This window comes from Nerophis lumbriciformis, linkage group LG29 (genome assembly GCF_033978685.3).
Source record: "Nerophis lumbriciformis linkage group LG29, RoL_Nlum_v2.1, whole genome shotgun sequence".
Classification (NCBI taxonomy): domain Eukaryota; kingdom Metazoa; phylum Chordata; class Actinopteri; order Syngnathiformes; family Syngnathidae; genus Nerophis; species Nerophis lumbriciformis.
This window is the reverse complement of record NC_084576.2, coordinates 32,510,001-32,531,036: the sequence shown is the minus strand read 5'-3', so window position 1 is coordinate 32,531,036 and position 21,036 is coordinate 32,510,001. Positions and strand designations below refer to the sequence as shown.

At 33.5% G+C, this 21,036-nt stretch overlaps 1 protein-coding gene across 2 annotated transcripts in view; it reads right to left on the bottom strand.

The window, feature by feature from the left end:
• Positions 1 to 21,036, bottom strand: part of hivep2b (HIVEP zinc finger 2b) — a 61,258-nt gene that overhangs the window by 34,971 nt on the left and 5,251 nt on the right. The gene's annotated exons all lie outside the window — the stretch shown is intronic.

Genomic DNA, 21,036 nt, shown 5'->3' with positions numbered 1-21,036 from the left:
GTATGCTAACAATTTCATGCTAACATTTTTTTTTGCCAATTCCTGCAGCCGTACACCTAAGTCACATGACATGCTAGCTGTTAACATGCTAACGTTAGCATGGTAGTATGCTAAAAATGTCATGCAAACATTTTTTAGCCAATGTCTGCAGTCGTACACCTCAGTCATGTAGCATGCTAGCTGTTAATATGCTAACGTTAGCATGCTAGCATGCTAACAATTTCATGCTAACATTTTTTTTTGCCAATTCCTGCAGCCGTACACCTAAGTCACATGACATGCTAGTTGTTAACATGCTAACGTTAGCATGGTAGTATGCTAAAAATGTCATGTAAACATTTTTTAGCCAATGTCTGCAGTCGTACACCTCAATCATGTAACATGCTAGCTGTTAACATGCTGACGTTAGCATGCTAGTATGCTAACAATTTCATGCTCACATTTTTTACTCAATTTCTGCAGCTGTACACCTCAGTCATATATAACATGCGAGCTGTTAACATGCTAATGTTAGCATGCTAGTATGCTAACAATTTCATTCTAACATTTTTTTTTGCCAATTTCCGCAGCCGTACACCTCAGTTGTGTAGCATGCTAGCTGTTAATATGCTAACGTTAGCATGCTAGTATGCTAACAATTTCATGCTAACATTTTTTTTTCTTGCCAATTTCCGCAGCCGTACACCTCAGTCATGTAGCATGCTAGCTGTTAATATGCTAACGTTAGCATGCTAGTATGCTAACAATTTCATGCTAACATTTTTTTTTGCCAATTCCTGCAGCTGTACACCTAAGTCACATGACATGCTGGTTGTTAACATGCTAACGTTAGCATGGTAGTATGTTAACAATTTCATGCTAACATTTTTTAGTCAATTTCCGCAGCCGTACACCTCAGTCATGTAACATGCTAGCTGTTAACATGCTAACGTTAGCATGCTAGTATGCTAAGAATTTCATGCTAAAAAAAATGTTTGCCAATTCCTGCAGCCGTACACCTCAGTCACATGACATGCTAGTTGTTAACATGCTAACGTTAGCCTGGTAGTATGCTAAAAATGTCATGCAAACATTTTTTTTTTGCCAATTTCCGCAGCCGTACACCTCAGTCATGTAGCATGCTAGCTGTTAATATGCTAACGTTAGCATGCTAGTATGCTAACAATTTCATGCTAACATTTTTTTTTTGCCAATTTCCGCAGCCGTACACCTCAGTCATGTAGCATACTAGCTGTTAATATGCTAACGTTAGCATGCTAGTATGCTAACAATTTCATGCTAACATTTTTTTTTTGCCAATTTCTGCAGCCGTACACCTCAGTCATGTAGCATGCTAGCTGTTAATATGCTAACGTTAGCATGCTAGTATGCTAACAATTTTATGCTAGCATTTTTTTTTGCCAACTCCTGCAGCCGTACACCTCAGTCACATGACATGCTAGTTGTTAACATGCTAACGTTAGCATGGTAGTATGCTAAAAATGTCATGCAAACATTTTTTTTTTTGCCAATTTCCGCAGCCGTACACCTCAGTCATGTAGCATGCTAGCTGTTAATATGCTAACATTAGCACGCTAGTATGCTAACAATTTCATGCTAACATTTTTTAGGCAATTTATCTAAAAAACTCAACCCAATGGGATACAATCCATCCATCCATTGTCTACCGCTTATTCCCTTCAGGGTGGCGGGGGGCTCTGGAGCCTATCTCAGCTACAATCGGGCGGAAGGCGGGGTACACCCTGGACAAGTCGCCACCTCATCGCAGGGCCAACACAGATAGACAGACAACATTCACACTCACATTCACACACTAGGGACCAGTTAGTGTTGATGGGATACAATGAGAAACCTAAATATATTGTGAGAGTCCAGTCCATAGTGGATCTAACATAATAGTGTGAGAGTCCAGTCCATAGTGGATCTAACATAATAGAGAAAGTCCAGTCCATAGTGGATCTAACATAATAGTGAGAGAGTCCAGTCCATAGTGGATCTAACATAATATTGTGAGAGTCCAGTCCATAGTGGATCTAACATAATAGTGTGAGAGTCCAGTCCATAGTGGATCTAACATAATAGAGAAAGTCCAGTCCATAGTGGATCTAACATAATAGTGAGAGAGTCCAGTCCATAGTGGATCTAACATAATAGTGTGAGAGTCCAGTCCATAGTGGATCCAACATAATAGTGTGAGAGTCCAGTCCATAGTGGATCTAACATAATAGTGTGAGAGTCCAGTCCATAGTGGATCTAACATAATAGTGAGAGAGTCCAGTCCATAGTGGATCTAACATAATAGTGAGAGTCCAGTCCATAGTGGATCTAGTTAATAGTGTGAGAGTCCAGTCCATAGTGGATCTAGTTAATAGTGTGAGAGTCCAGTCCATAGTGGATCTAACATAATAGTGAAAGTCCCGTCCATAGTGGATCTAACATAATAGTGAGAGTCCAGTCCATAGTGGATCTAACATAATAGTGTGAGAGTCTAGTCCATAGTGGATCTAACATAATAGTGTGAGAGTCTAGTCCATAGTGGATCTAACATAATATTGTGAGAGTCCAGTCCATAGTGGATCTAACATAATAGTGTGAGAGTCCAGTCCATAGTGGATCTAGTTAATAGTGTGAGAGTCCAGTCCATAGTGGATCTGGTTAATAGTGTGACAGTCTAGTCCATAGTGGATCTAGTTAATAGTGTGAGAGTCCAGTCCATAGTGGATCTAGTTAATAGTGTGAGAGTCCAGTCCATAGTGAATCTAGTTAATAGTGTGAGAGTCCAGTCCATAGTGGATCTAACATAATAGTGTGAGAGTCCAGTCCATAGTGGATCTAGTTAATAGTGGGAGAGTCCAGTCCATAGTGGATCTAGTTAATAGTGTGAGAGTCCAGTCCATAGTGGATCTGGTTAATAGTGTGACAGTCTAGTCCATAGTGGATCTAGTTAATAGTGTGAGAGTCCAGTCCATAGTGGATCTAGTTAATAGTGTGAGAGTCCAGTCCATAGTGGATCTAGTTAATAGTGTGAGAGTCCAGTCCATAGTGGATCTAACATAATAGTGTGAGAGTCCAGTCCATAGTGGATCTAGTTAATAGTGGGAGAGTCCAGTCCATAGTGGATCTAGTTAATAGTGTGAGAGTCCAGTCCATAGTGGATCTGGTTAATAGTGTGACAGTCTAGTCCATAGTGGATCTAGTTAATAGTGTAAAAGTCCAGTCCATAGTGGATCTAGTTAATAGTGTGAGAGTCCAGTCCATAGTGGATCTAACATAATAGTGTGAGAGTCCAGTCCATAGTGGATCTAACATAATAGTGTGAGAGTCCAGTCCATAGTGGACCTAACATAATAGTGAGAGTCCAGTCCATAGTGGATCTAACATAATAGTGTAAGAGTCCAGTCCATAGTGGATCTAGTTAATAGTATCAGAGTCCCGTCCATAGTGGGGCCAGCAGGAGACGTCCCCAACTGATCCACCCCGGGTCCAGACTTTGAACAGCTAGCGCCTCATCTGTGGTCACCTGATAACCTCTCCACGCAGAAAAGAGACGGCAGATCAACTGGTTTAAAAAGGGGGGAGGGGTATATTTAAAGGCTAGTGTGTACAAATGAGTTTTTTAAGATGGGACTTAAAGACTACTTCCTGGTTCTTGGCGCTGAATAGACTCGGATCGGGTGAGGAAGACCCGGACCCTCACTAAATGCTGTTTTCCTTCCTGGGTCCGCGTTCCAGTCCACAGTCCTTTGGCCTCGTATTCCCTCAGCACACGTCCACCCCCTCCTGAATTCGGGGGGGAATTTTTCCGCCCTCCTCGCCGCTCTCGGCATCAAACGCTCCGCTAACGAGGTTACGTAAGAGGATCTGCTTCCAACCCTCCCGAGTTCCCCCCCCTTAATTAGGACATCCTCTCTCTCTCTCTCAGCCAGCAGGAGGAGGAGGAGGACGCGACTCCAAGGTGACTCGCCAAGATCTGTAAGGATGCGGTCACAGAGCGAGGCGGGAGGATTGTAAATGTGAGAGAAGGTCTCTTCTCAAGGTCGCTCCGACCTCGCTGCTGACATGGCCCCCGTGCTGTGGCGCTGCACCTGTGCGTGCAACATGCATACACAGCAGCAGCAACATGCATGCACAGCAGAAACAGCAGCGAGACAAACAAGCACCACACGTGACGTAAACATCATCGCATGCAACCGCCGCCGTGTTTGGTACCCACCTGACGTCCCCCGCGCCCCCCCCGGTCCCCGCACATGGCCGCTGCTCATCAACCTCTCCCCGCCTTCTCCTTCCCCCCGGCGCCAGAAGCACGGCAGGAGCGAGCGTCCCATCGGTCAGGTGGCGTTTACAAGCTTTGTATCGACGCCAGCTAGTCAGCGGAGAAAATACCCGAGCGTGACGCGCGGACTCGGGCACCAAAATAGCAAAGGGGCCCTGGGAGGGATTACACAACAGCCCACGTTTGAGGGCGCTTTTCCTCGTCCTCATCCTCGCTCTCTCTCTCTCTCTCTCTCTCTCTCTCTCTCTCTCTCTCTCTGTCTCTCTCTCTCTAGGCAGTGCGGGAGGAGGGAGTCAGACATGATGCTCATTGTCCCAAATTTGGCCCACATTACATGACAGCACAGAAATATGCTAAAATGTTATGTTTCCCCCTACTAACTTTTTTTTTTATTAATAAAAATGAGTCCAAATTCACAAGTTTTGTTGTTGATGATGCTAAGTATACACAATAAAACACACCAATTGAGGAAAATAGAGGCGGGGACACATTTAAAGGTAGCACAGAAATATGCTAAAATATTATGTGTCCCCTACTAATTTTTTTTGTAATTAATAACATGAGCTAAGTATCGACAGAATAAATCATATGATGTTAGTACATCAATTGAGGAAAAATAGAGGGGGGGACATTTTATGGTAGCACAGAAATATGTTAAAATATTATGTGTCCCCTACTAATTTTTTTTGTAATTAATAACATGAGTCCAAATTCACAAGTTTTGTTGTTGATGGTGCTAAGTTTTTACAAAGTAAAACACATGATGTTAGTACATCAGTTGAGGAAAAGTAGAGGGGGACACATTTAAAAGTAGCACAGAAATATGCAAAAATATCATTTTTCCCCTACTAACTTTTTTTGTGATGAATAAAAATGAGTCCAAATTTACAAGTTTTGTTGTTGATGATGCTAAGTATCTACAGAATAAAACACATGATGTTAGTACATCAATTGAGGAAAATAGAGGTGGGGACACATTTAAAGGTAGCACAGAAATATGCTAAAATATTATGTTTCCCCAACTAACTTTTTATGTGATTAATAAAAATGAGTCCAAATTCACAAGTTTTGTTGTTGAAGATGCTAAGTATCTACACAATAAAACACACCAATTGAGGAAAATAGAGGTGGGGACACATTTAAAGGTAGCACAGAAATATGCTAAAATACTATGTGTCCCCTACAAATTTTTTTGTAATTAATAACATGAGCTAAGTATCTACAGAAAAAAGCACCGAAATATGCAAAAATATTATGTTTCCCCTACTAACTTTTTTTTATGATTAATAAAAATGAGTCCAAATTCACAAGTTTTGTTGTTGAAGATGCTAAGTATCTACACAATAAAACACACCAATTGAGAAAAATAGAGGTGGGGACACATTTAAAGGTAGCACAGAAATATGCTAAAATACTATGTGTCCCCTACAAATTTTTTTGTAATTAATAACATGAGCTAAGTATCTACAGAATAAAGCACCGAAATATGCAAAAATATTATGTTTCCCCTACTAACTTTTTTTTATGATTAATAAAAATGAGTCCAAATTCACAAGTTTTGTTGTTGATGATGCTAAGTATCTACAGAATAAAACACACCAATTGAGGAAAATAGAGGTGGGGACACATTTAAAGGTAGCACAGAAATATACTAAAATATTATATTTCCCTTACTAACGTTTTTTTGTGATTAATAAAAATGAGTCCAAATTCACAAGTTTTGTTGTTGATGATGCTTAGTAGCTACAGAATAAAACACACCAATTGAGGAAAATAGAGGTGGGGACACATTTAAAGGTAGCACAGAAATATGCTGAAATATTATGTATCCCTTACTAACTTTTTTAGTAATTAATAAAAATGAGTTCAAATTTACGAGTTTTGTTGTTGATGATGCTAAGTATCTACAGAATTAAACACATGGTGTTAGTACATCAATTGAGGAAAATAGATTTGGGGACACGTTTAAAGGTAGCACAGAAATATGCTCAAATATTATGTTTCCCCTACAAACTTTTTTTGTGATTAATAACATATTCACAAGTTTTGTTGTTGATGATGCTAAGTATCTACAGAATAAAACACATGATGTTAGTACATCAATTGAGGAAAATAGAGGTGGAGACACATTTAAAGGTAGCACAGAAATATGCTAAAATATTATGTATCCCCGACTAACTTTTTTTGTTATTAATAACATATTCACAAGTTTTGTTGTTGATAATGCTAAGAATCTACAGAATAAAACACATTAATTGAGGAAAATAGAGGTGGGGACACATTTAAAAGTAGCACAGAAATATGCTAAAATATTATGTTTCCCCTACTAATTTTTTTTGTAATTAATAACATGAGCTAAGTATCTACAGAATAAATCACATGATGTTAGTACATCAATTGAGGAAAATAGATTTACATTTAAAGGTAGCACAGAAATATGCTAAAATATTATGTTTCCCCTACTAACTTTTTTTTAAATTAATAAAAATGAGTCCAAATTCACAAGTTTTGTTGTTGATGATGCTTAGTAGCTACAGAATAAAACACACCAATTGAGGAAAATAGAGGAGGGGACACATTTCAAGGTAGCACAGAAATATGCTCAAATATTGTGTTTCCCCTATTAACTTTTTTTGTGATTAATAAAAAATGAGTCCAAATTCACAAGTTTTGTTGTTGGTGATGCTAAGTAGCTACAGAATAAAACACACCAATTGAGGAAAATAGAGGTGGGGACACATTTAAAGGTAGCACAGAAATATGCTAAAATATTATATTTCCCCTACTAACTTTTTTTGTGATAAATAAAAATTAGTCCAAATTCACAAGTTTTGTTGTTGATGATGCTAAGTAGCTACAGAATAAAACACATCAATTGAGGAAAATAGAGGTGGTGACACATTTAAAGGTAACACAGAAATATGCTAAAATACTATATTTCCCCTACTAACTTTTTTGTGATTAATAAAAGTGAGTCCAAATTCACAAGTTTTGTTGTTGATGATGCTAAGTATCTACAGAATAAAACACATGATGTTAGTACATCAATTGAGGAAAATAGAGGTGGGGACACATTTAAAGGTAGCACAGAAATATGCTAAAATATTATGTATCCCCTATTAATTTTTTTTGTAATTAATAACATGAGCTAAGTATCTACAGAATAAATCACATGATGTTAGTACATCAATTGAGGAAAATAGAGGTGGGGACACATTTAAAGGTAGCACAGAAATATGCTGAAATATTATGTATCCCTTACTAACTTTTTTAGTAATTAATAAAAATGAGTCCAAAATCACGAGTTTTGTTGTTGATGATGCTAAGTATCTACAGAATTAAACACATGATATTAGTACATCAATTGAGGAAAATAGATTTGGGGACACGTTTAAAGGTAGCACAGAAATATGCTCAAATATTATGTTTCCCCTACTAACTTTTTTTGTGATTAATAACATATTCACGAGTTTTGTTGTTGATGATGCTAAGTATCTACAGAATAAAACACATGATGTTAGTACATCAATTGAGGAAAATAGAGGTGGAGACACATTTAAAGGTAGCACAGAAATATGCTAAAATATTATTTATCCCCGACTAACTTTTTTTGTGATTAATAACATATTCACAAGTTTTGTTGTTGATAATGCTAAGTATCTACAGAATAAAACACATTAATTGAGGAAAATAGAGGTGGGGACACATTTAAAAGTAGCACAGAAATATGCTAAAATATTATGTATCCCCTACTAATTTTTTTTGTAATTAATAACATGAGCTAAGTATCTACAGAATAAATCACATGATATTAGTACATCAATTGAGGAAAATAGAGGTGGGGACACATTTAAAGGTAGCACAGAAATATGCTAAAATATTATGTTTCCCCTACTAACTTTTTTTTTTTAATAAAAATGAGTCCAAATTCACAAGTTTTGTTGTTGATGATGCTTAGTATCTACAGAATAAAACACACCAATTGAGGAAAATAGAGGTGGGGACACATTTAAAGGTAGCACAGAAATATGCTAAAATATTATGTATCCCCTAATAACTTTTTTTGTCATTAATAAAAATGAGTCCAAATTCACGAGTTTTGTTGTTGATGATGCTAAGTATCTACAGAATAAAACACACCAATTGAGGAAAATAGAGGTGGGGACACATTTAAAGGTGGCACAGAAATATGCTAAAAAATTATATTTCCCCTACTAACGTTTTTTGTGATTAATAAAAATGAGTCCAAATTCACACGTTTTGTTGTTGATGATGCTTAGTAGCTACAGAATAAAACACACAAATTGAGGAAAATAGAGGTGGGGACACATTTAAAGGTGGCACAGAAATATGCTAAAATATTATATTTCCCCTACTAACTTTTTTTGTGATTAATAAAAATGAGTCCAAATTTACAAGTTTTGTTGTTGATGATGCTAAGTATCTACAGAATAAAACACGTGATGATAGTACATCAATTGAGGAAAATAGAGGTGGGGACACATTTAAAGGTAGCACAGAAATATGCTAAAATATTATGTGTCCCCTACTAATTTTTTTTGTAATTAATAACATGAGCTAAGTATCTACAGAATAAATCATATGATGTTAGTACATCAGTTGAGGAAAATAGAGTGGGAGGAGGAGGAAGGGCGGGGGCTGGTGACACGTTTTATGCCAGCACCGAAATATGCAAAAATATTATGTTTCCCCTACTAACTTTTTTTGTGATTAATAAAAATGAGTCCAAATTCACAAGTTTTGTTGGTGATGATGCTAAGTTTTTACAAAGTAAAACACATGATGATAGTACATCAGTTGAGGAAAATAGAGGTGGGGACACATTTAAAGGTAGCACAGAAATATGCTAAAATATTATGTAGCCCCTACTAATTTTTTTTGTAATTAATAACATGAGCTAAGTATCTACAGAATAAATCACATGATGTTAGTACATTAATTGAGGAAAATAGAGGAAGGGACACATTTAAAGGTAGCACAGAAATATGCTAAAATATTATGTTTCCCCTACTAACCTTTTATGTGATTAATTAAAATGAGTCCAAATTCACAAGTTTTGTTGTTGAAGATGCTAAGTATCTACACAATAAAACACACCAATTGAGGAAAATAGAGGTGGGGACACATTTAAAGGTAGCACAGAAATGTGCTAAAATATTATGTGTCCCCTACTAATTTTTTTTGTAATTAATAACATGAGCTAAGTATCGACAGAATAAATCATATGATGTTAGTACATCAGTTTAGGAAAATAGAGGTGGGGACACATTTAAAGGTAGCACAGAAATATGCTAAAATATTATGTGTCCCCTACTAATTTTTTTTGTAATTAATAACATGAGCTAAGTATCGACAGAATAAATCACATGATGTTAGTACATCAATTGAGGAAAATAGAGGTGGGGACACATTTAAAGGTAGCACAGAAATATGCTAAAATATTATGTATCCCCCTACTAATTTTTTTTGTAATTAATAACATGAGCTAAGTATTGACAGAATAAATCACATGATGTTAGTACATCAATTGAGGAAAAATAGAGGGGGACACATTTTATGGTAGCACAGAAATATGTTAAAATATTATGTGTCCCCTACTAATTTTTTTTGTAATTAATAACATGAGCTAAGTATCGACAGAATAAATCACATGATGTTAGTACATCAATTGAGGAAAATAGAGGTGGGGACACATTTAAAGGTAGCACAGAAATATGCTAAAATATTATGTATCCCCTAATAACTTTTTTTGTCATTAATAAAAATGAGTCCAAATTCACAAGTTTTGTTGTTGATGATGCTAAGTATCTACATAATAAAACACATGATGTTAGTACATCAATTGAGGAAAATAGAGGTGGGGACACATTTAAAGGTAGCACAGAAATATGCTAAAATACTATATTTCCCCTACTAACTTTTTTTTATGATTAATAAAAATGAGTCCAAATTCACAAGTTTTGTTGTTGATGATGCTAAGTAGCTACAGAATAAAACAAACCAATTGAGGAAAATAGAGGTGGGGACACATTTAAAGGTAGCACAGAAATATGCTAAAATATTATGCATCCCCTACTAATTTTTTAAGTAAGTAATAACATGAGCTAAGTATCGACAGAATAAATCACATGATGTTAGTACATCAATTGAGGAATATAGAGGCGGGGACATATTTAAAGGTAGCACAGAAATATGCTAAAATATTATGTGTCCCCTACTAATTTTTTTTGTAATTAATAACATGAGCTAAGTATCGACAGAATAAATCACATGGTGTTAGTACATCAGTTGAGGAAAATAGAGTGGGAGGAGGGGAGGGAGGGCTGGTGACACATTTTATGCCAGCACCGAAATATGCAAAAATATTATGTTTCCCCTACTAACTTTTTTTGTGATTAATAAAAATGAGTCCAAATTCACAAGTTTTGTTGTTGATGATGCTAAGTTTTTACAAAGTAAAACACATGATGTTAGTACATCAATTGAGGAAAATAGAGGTGGGGACACATTTAAAGGTAGCACAGAAATATGCTAAAATATTATGTATCCCCTACTAATTTTTTTTGTAATTAATAACATGAGCTAAGTATCGACAGAATAAATCATATGATGTTAGTACATCAGTTGAGGAAAAATAGAGGGGGACACATTTTATGGTAGCACAGAAATATGCAAAAATATCATTTTTCCCCTACTAACTTTTTTTGTGATTAATAAAAATTAGTCCAAATTCACAAGTTTTGTTGTTGATGATGCTAAGTATCTACACAATAAAACACACCAATTGAGGAATATAGAGGTGGGGACACATTTGAAGGTAGCACAGAAATATGCTAAAATATTATGTATCCCGACTAAATTTTTTGTAATTAATAACATGAGCTAAGTATCTACAGAATAAATCACATGATGTTAGTACATCAATTGAGGAAAATAGAGGTGGGGACACATTTAAAGGTAGCACAGAAATTTGCTAAAATATTATGTTTCCCCCTACTAACTTTTTATGGGATTAATAAAAATGAGTCCAAATTCACAAGTTTTGTTGTTGATGATGCTTAGTAGCTACAGAATAAAACACACCAATTGAGGAAAATAGAGGTGGGGACACATTTAAAGGTAGCACAGAAATATGCTAAAATATTATGTATCCCCTAATAACTTTTTTTGTCATTAATAAAAATGAGTCCAAATTCACAAGTTTTGTTGTTGATGATGCTAAGTATCTACAGAATAAAACACATCAATTGAGGAAAATAGAGGTGGGGACACATTTAAAGGTAGCACAGAAATATGCTAGAATATTATGTTTCCCCTACTAACTTTTTTTTTTATTAATAAAAATGAGTCCAAATTCACAAGTTTTGTTGTTGATGATGCTTAGTAGCTACAGAATAAAACACACCAATTGAGGAAAATAGAGGAGGGGACACATTTAAAGGTAGCACAGAAATATGCGAAAATATTATATTTCCCTTACTAACTTTTTTTGTGATTAATAAAAATGAGTCCAAATTTACAAGTTTTGTTGTTGATGATGCTAAGTATCTACAGAATAAAACACGTGATGATAGTACATCAATTGAGGAAAATAGAGGTGGGGACACATTTAAAGGTAGCACAGAAATATGCTAAAATATTATGTGTCCCCTACTAATTTATTTTGTAATTAATAACATGAGCTAAGTATCTACAGAATAAATCACATGATGTTAGTACATCAGTTGAGGAAAATAGAGTGGGAGGAGGGGAGGGAGGGCTGGTGACACATTTTATGCCAGCACCGAAATATGCAAAAATGTTATGTTTCCCCTACTAACTTTTTTTGTGATTAATAAAAATGAGTCCAAATTCACAAGTTTTGTTGTTGATGATGCTAAGTTTTTACAAAGTAAAACACATGATGTTAGTACATCAATTGAGGAAAATAGAGGTGGGGACACATTTAAAGGTAGCACATAAATATGCTAAAATATTATGTATCCCCTACTAATTTTTTTTGTAATTAATAACATGAGCTAAGTATCTACAGAATAAATCACATGATGTTAGTACATCATTTGAGGAAAATAGAGGTGGGGACACATTTAAAGGTAGCACAGAAATATGCAAAAATATCATTTTTCCCCTACTAACTTTTTTTGTGATTAATAAAATTTAGTCCAAATTCACAAGTTTTGTTGTTGATGATGATAAGTATCTACAGAATAAAACACATGATGTTAGTACATCAATTGAGGAAAATAGAGGTGGGGACACATTTAAAGGTAGCACATAAATATGCTAAAATATTATGTATCCCCTACTAATTTTTTTTGTAATTAATAACATGAGCTAAGTATCTACAGAATAAATCACATGATGTTAGTACATCAATTGAGGAAAATAGAGGTGGGGACACATTTGAAGGTAGCACAGAAATATGCTAAAATATTATCTATCCCCTACTAATTTTTTTGTAATTAATAACATGAGCTAAGTATCTACAGAATGAATCACATGATGTTAGTACATCAATTGAGGAAAATAGAGGTGGGGACACATTTAAAGGTAGCACAGAAATATGCTAAAATATTATGCATCCCCTACTATTTTTTTTTTGTAATTAATAACATGAGCTAAGTATCGACAGAATAAATCATATGATGTTAGGACATTAATTGAGGAAAATAGAGTGGGAGGAGGGGGGCTGGTGACACATGTTATGCCAGCACCGAAATATGCAAAAAATATTATGTTTCCCCTACTAACTTTTTTTGTGATTAATAAAAATGAGTCCAAGATCACAAGTTTTGTTGTTGATGATGCTAAGTTTTTACAAAGTAAAACACATGATGTTAGTACATCAATTGAGGAAAATAGATTTGGGGGCACGTTTAAAGGTAGCACAGAAATATGCTAAAATATTATGTGTCCCCTACTAATTTTTTTTTGTAATTATTAACATGAGCTAAGTATCTACAGAATAAATCATATGATGTTAGTAAGCCAATTGAGGAAAATAGAGGTGGGGACACATTTAAAGGTAGCACATAAATATGCTAAAATATTATGTATCCCCGACAAAAAAAATTTGTAATTACTAACATGAGCTAAGTATCAACAGAATACATCACATGATGTTAGTACACCAATTGAGGAAAATAGAGGTGGGGACACATTTAAAGGCAGCACAGAAATTTGCTAAAATATTATGTTTCCCCTACTAACTTTTTATGTGATTAATAAAAATGAGTCCAAATTCACAAGTTTTGTTGTTGAAGATGCTAAGTATCTACACAATAAAACACACCAATTGAGGAAAATAGAGGTGGGGACACATTTAAAGGTAGCACAGAAATATGCTAAAATACTATGTGTCCCCTACAAAAAAATTTGTAATTAATAACATGAGCTAAGTATCTACAGAAAAAAGCACTGAAATATGCAAAAATATTATGTTTCCCCTACTAACTTTTTTTATGATTAATAAAAATGAGTCCAAATTCACAAGTTTTGTTGTTGATGATGCTTAGTAGCTACAGAATAAAACACACCAATTGAGGAAAATAGAGGTGGGGACACATTTAAAGGTAGCACAGAAATATGCTAAAATATGATGTACCCCCTACTAATTTTTTTTGTAATTAGTAACATGAGCTAAGTATCTACAGAATAAATCACATGATGTTAGTACATCAATTGAGGAAAATAGATTTGGGGACACATTTAAAGGTAGCACAGAAATATGCTAAAATATTATGTATCCCCTACTATTTTTTTTTGTAATTAATAACATGAGCTAAGTATTGACAGAATGAATCACATGATGTTAGTATATCAATTGAGGAAAATAGAGGTGGGGACACATTTAAAGGTAGCACAGAAATTTGCTAAAATATTATGTTTCCCCTACTAACTTTTTTTGTGATTAATAAAAATGAGTCCAAATTCACAAGTTTTGTTGTTGAAGATGCTAAGTATCTACAGAATAAAACACACCAATTGAGGAAAATAGAGGTGGGGACACATTTAAAGGTAGCACAGAAATATGCTAAAATACTATGTGTCCCCTACAAAAAATGTTGTAATTAATAACATGAGCTAAGTATCTACAGAATAAAGCACCGAAATATGCAAAAATATTATGTTTCCCCTACTAACTTTTTTTTATGATTAATAAAAATGAGTCCAAATTCACAAGTTTTGTTGTTGATGATGCTTAGTAGCTACAGAATAAAACACACCAATTGAGGAAAATAGAGGAGGGGACACATTTAAAGGTAGCACAGAAATATGCTAAAATATTATATTTCCCTTCCTAACGTTTTTTTGTGATTAATAAAAATGAGTCCAAATTCAGGAGTTTTGTTGTTGATGATGCTAAGTATCTACAGAATAAAACACATCAATTGAGGAAAATAGAGGTGTGGACACATTTAAAGGTAGCACAGAAATATGCTAAAATATTATGTTTCCCCTACTAACTTTTTTTGTGATTAATAAAAATGAGTCCAAATTCACAAGTTTTGTTGGTGATGATGCTTAGTAGCTACAGAATAAAACACACCAATTGAGGAAAATAGAGGAGGGGACACATTTAAAGGTAGCACAGAAATATGCTCAAATATTGTGTTTCCCCTATTAACTTTTTTTGTGATTAATAAAAATGAGTCCAAATTCCCAAGTTTTGTTGTTGATGATGCTAAGTATCTACAGAATAAAACACGTGATGATAGTACATCAATTGAGGAAAATAGAGGTGGGGACACATTTAAAGGTAGCACAGAAATATGATAAAATATTATATTTCCCCTACTAACTTTTTTTGTGATTAATAAAATGAGTCCAAATTTACAAGTTTTGTTGTTGATGATGCTAAGTATCTACAGAATAAATCACATGATGTTAGTACATCAATTGAGGAAAATAGAGGTGGGGACACATTTAAAGGTAGCACAGAAATATGCTAAAATATTATGTGTCCCCTACTAATTTTTTTTGTAATTAATAACATGAGCTAAGTATCGACAGAATAAATCATATAATGTTAGTACATCAGTTTAGGAAAATAGAGGTGGTGACACATTTAAAGGTAGCACAGAAATATGCTAAAATATTATGTGTCCCCTACTATTTTTTTTTTGTAATTAATAACATGAGCTAAGTATCTACAGAATAAATCTGATGTTAGTACATCAATTGAGGAAAATAGAGTGGAGGGGGTGGGGGGGGGGGGGGTCTGGTGACACATTTTATGCCAGCACCGAAATATGCAAAAATATTATGTTTCCCCTACTAATTTTTTTTGTGATTAATAAAAATGAGTCCAAATTCACAAGTTTTGTTGTTGATGATGCTAAGTTTTTACAAAGTAAATCACGTGATGTTAGTACATCACTTGAGGAAAATAGAGGTGGGGACATATTTAAAGGTAGCACAGATATATGTTAAAATATTATGTTTCCCCTACTAACTTTTTTTCTGATTAATAACATGAATCCAAATTCACAAGTTTTGTTGTTGATGATGCTAAGTTTTTACCAAGTAAATCACATGATGTTAGTACATCAGTTGAGGAAAATAGAGGTGGGGACACATTTAAAGGTAGCACAGAAATATGCTAAAATATTATGTATCCCCCTACTAATTTTTTTTGTAATTAATAACATGAGCTAAGTATCGACAGAATAAATCATATGATGTTATAACATCAATTGAGGAAAATAGAGGTGGGGACACATTTAAAGGTAGCACAGAAATATGCTAAAATATTATGTATCCCCTACTAATTTTTTTTGTAATTAATAACATGAGCTAAGTATCGACAGAATAAATCACATGATGTTAGTACATCAATTGAGGAAAATAGAGGTGGGGACACATATAAAGGTAGCACAGAAATATGCTAAAATATTATGTGTCCCCTACTAATTTTTTTTTGTAATTAATAACATGAGCTAAGTATCTACAGAATAAATCACATGATGTTAGTACATCAATTGAGGAAAATAGAGGAGGGGACACATTTAAAGGTAGCAAAGAAATATGCTAAAATATTATGTTTCCCCTACTAACTTTTTATGTGATTAATAAAAATGAGTCCAAATTCACAAGTTTTGATGTTGATGATGCTAAGTATCTACACAATAAAACACACCAATTGAGGAAAATAGAGGTGGGGACACATTTAAAGGTAGCACAGAAATATGCTAAAATATTATGTATCCCCTACTAATTTTTTGTGTGATTTATAACATGAGCTAAGTATCTACAGAATAAAGCACGTGATGTTAGTACATCAATTGAGGAAAATAGAGGTGGGGACACATTTGAAGGTAGCACAGAAATATGCTAAAATATTATGTTTCCCCTGCTAACTTTTTTTTGTATTAATAAAAATGAGTCCAAATTCACAGGTTTTGTTGTTGATGATGCTTAGTAGCTACAAAATAAAACACACCAATTGAGGAAAATAGAGGTGGGGACACATTTAAAGGTAGCACAGAAATATGCTAAAATATTATATTTCCCCTACTAACTTTTTTTTGTGATTAATAAAAATGAGTCCAAATTCACACGTTTTGTTGTTGATGATGCTAAGTAGCTACAAAATAAAACACACCAATTGAGGTAAATAGAGGTGGGGACATATTTAAAGGTAGCACAGAAATATGCGAAAATATTATATTTCCCCTACTAACTTTTTTTGTGATTAATAAAAATGAGTCCAAATTCACAAGTTTTGTTGTTGATGATGCTAAGTATCTACAGAATAAAACACGTGATGATAGTACATCAATTGAGGAAAATAGAGGTGGGGACACATTTAAAGGTAGCACAGAAATATGATAAAATATTATATTTCCCCTACTAACTTTTTTTGTGATTAATAAAAATGAGTCCAAATTTACAAGTTTTGTTGTTGATGATGCTAAGTATCTACAGAATAAAACACATGATGTTAGTACATCAATTGAGGAAAATAGAGGTGGGGACACATTTAAAGGTAGCACAGAAATATGCTAAAATATTATGTATCCCCTACTAATTTTTTTTGTAATTAATAACATGAGCTAAGTATCTACAGAATATATCACATGATGTTAGTACATCAGTTGAGGAAAATAAAGTTGGAGGAGGGGAGGGAGGGCTGGTGACACATTTTATGCCAGCACTGAAATATGCAAAAATATTATGTTTCCCCTACTAACTTTTTTTGTGATTAATAAAAATGAGTCCAAATTCACAAGTTGTGTTGTTGATGATGCTAAGTTTTTACAAAGTAAAACACATGATGATAGTACATCAGTTGAGGAAAATAGAGGTGGGGACACATTTAAAGGTAGCACAGAAATATGCTGAAATATTATGTATCCCCTACTAATTTTTTTTATGATTAATAACATGAGCTAAGTATCTACAGAATAAAACACGTGATGTTAGTACATCAATTGAAGAAAAATAGAGAGGGACACATTTTATGGTAGCACAGAAATATGCAAAAATATAATTTTTCCCCTACTAACTTTTTTTGTGATTAATAAAAATCTGCCAAATTCACAAGTTTTGTTGTTGATGATGCTAGGTATCTACAGAATAAATCACATGATGTTAGTACATCAATTGAGGAAAATAGAAGTGGGGACACATTTAAAGCTAGCACAGAAATATGCTAAAATATTATGTATCCCCTACTAATTTTTTTTGTAATTAATAACATGAGCTAAGTATCGACAGACTAAATCGCATGATGTTAGTACATCAATTGAGGAAAATAGAGGTGGGGACACATTTAAAGGTAGCACAGAAATATGCTAAAATATTATATTTCCCCTATTAACTTTTTTTGTGATTAATAAAAATGAGTCCAAATTTACAAGTTTTGTTGTTGATGATGCTAAGTATCTACAGAATAAAACACATGATGTTAGTACATCAATTGAGGAAAATAAAGGAGGGGACACATTTAAAGGTAGCACAGAAATATGCTAAAATATTATGTATCCCCTAATAACTTTGTTTGTCATTAATAAAAATGAGTCCAAATTCACGAGTTTTGTTGTTGTTGATGCTAAGTAGCTACAGAATAAAACACATGATGTTAGTACATCAATTGAGGAAAATAGATTTGGGGACACGTTTAAAGGTAGCACAGAAATATGTTTAAAAATCATGTTTCCCCTACTAACTTTTTTTCTGATTAATAACATATTCACGAGTTTTGTTGTTGATGATGCTAAGTCGCTACAGAATAAAACACACCAATTGAGGAAAATAGAGGTGGGGACACATTTAAAAGTAGCACAGAAATATGCTAAAATATTATGTATCCCCTATTAATTTTTTTTGTAATTAATAACATGAGCTAAGTATCTACAGAATAAATCACATGATGTTAGTAAATCAATTGAGGAAAATAGAGGAGGGGACACATTTAAAGGTAGCACAGAAATATGCTAAAATATTATGTATCCCCTAATAACTTTTTTTGTCATTAATAAAAATGAGTCCAAATTCACGAGTTTTGTTGTTGATGATGCTAAGTATCTACATAATAAAACACATGATGTTAGTACATCAATTGAGGGAAATAGAGGAGGGGACACATTTAAAGGTAGCACAGAAATATGTTAAAATATTATATTTCCCTTACTAACTTTTTTTGTGATTAATAAAAATGAGTCCAAATTCACAAGTTTTGTTGTTGATGATGCTTAGTAGCTACAGAATAAAACACATCAATTGAGAAAAATAGAGGTGGGGACACATTTAAAGGTAGCACAGAAATATGCTAAAATATTATGTATCCCCTAATAACTTTTTTTGTCATTCATAAAAATGAGTCCAAATTCACGAGTTTTGTTGTTGATGATGCTAAGTATCTGCATAATAAAACACATGATGTTAGTACATCAATTGAGGAAAATAGAGGAGGGGACACATTTAAAGGTAGCACAGAAATATGCTGAAATATTTTGTATCTCTTACTAACTTTTTTAGTAATTAATAAAAATTAGTTCAAATTTACGAGTTTTGTTGTTGATGATGCTAAGTATCTACAGAATTAAACACATGATGTTAGTACATCAATTGAGGAAAATAGATTTGGGGACACATTTAAAGGTAGCACAGAAATATGCTCAAATATTATGTTTCCCCTACTAACTTTTTTTGTGATTAATAACATATTCACAAGTTTTGTCGTTGATGATGCTAAGTAGCTACAGAATAAAACACACCAATTGAGGAAAATAGAGGTGGGGACACATTTAAAGGTAGCACAGAAATATGCTGAAATATTATGTTTCCCCTATTAACTTTTTTTGTGATTAATAAAAATGAGTCCAAATTCACAAGTTTTGTTGTTGGTGATGCTAAGTAGCTACAGAATAAAACACACCAATTGAGGAAAATAGAGGTGGGGACACATTTAAAGGTAGCATAGAAATATGCTAAAATATTATATTTCCCCTACTAACTTTTTTTGTGATTAATAAAAATGAGTCCAAATTCACAAGTTTTGTTGTTGATGATGCTAAGTATCTACAGAATAAAACACATCAATTGAGGAAAATAGAGGTGGGGACACATTTAAAGGTAGCACAGAAATATGCTAAAATATTATGTTTCCCCTACTAACTTTTTTTTTATTAATAAAAATGAGTCCAAATTCACAAGTTTTGTTGTTGATGATGTTTAGTAGCTACAGAATAAAACAAACCAATTGAGGAAAATAGAGGAGGGGACACATTTAAAGGTAGCACAGAAACATGCTAAAATATTATGTTTCCCCTACTAACTTTTTTTTAAATTAATAAAAATGAGTCCAAATTCACAAGTGTTGTTGTTGATGATGCTAAGTAGCTACAGAATAAAACAAACCAATTGAGGAAAATAGAGGTGGGGACACATTTAAAGGTAGCACAGAAATATGCTAAAATATTATATTTCCCCTACTAACTTTTTTTGTGAATAATAAAAATGAGTCCAAATTCACAAGTTTTGTTGTTGATGATGCTAAGTATCTACAGAATAAAACACATGATGTTAGTACATCAATTGAGGGGGGAACACACTATTTATGGCATTTTATCATGTATTCCAAAAATATTTTTTGTTAAAATAAAGATAAATACTGTACTTAAATATCCGCTTGACTTATGATTTCAAAACAAATAAATCAAATTGTAGACTGTAAAATTGACAATACATTTTACCGTTAAATTCCACCAAATTAGTTTTTTGCCATAAAATAATTTTTGGTACTGTTTTTTTTTCCATAAAACATTAAAAGACAAACAAAAAAAAACATTAAAACAACAAGATTTTACGGTAATAAAAAAAAACTACAATTCAAGCAATATTCTGTTGCTTGAATTTTACAGCTAAAAACAGTAGTATTGTTTCTCCATTCCATTCTATTTATTCCATTTTTTAATGCTGTAAAAAAATAAAAAATAAACACTGATTTTACTGTAAAATTCTGGTGACTGAGCTCCCAGTTTAAGTAAAATGTAAATTTTTTTTTTTTTTTGCAGCTTATGTAAAAAAATATATTGATAATACAATAATAATAATAATAAAAAATAAAAATAAAAGTTTTTTTTACCGTAAAATCTACCCATTTGTTTTTTTCCGTACATACAAATAAAAAGGTACAAATTATATGCCTGTAGGACATTGTGTAGTAATACCTGGGGACATTGTGTAGTAATACCTGGGGACATTGTGTAGTAATACCTGGGGCCACACATAACTGC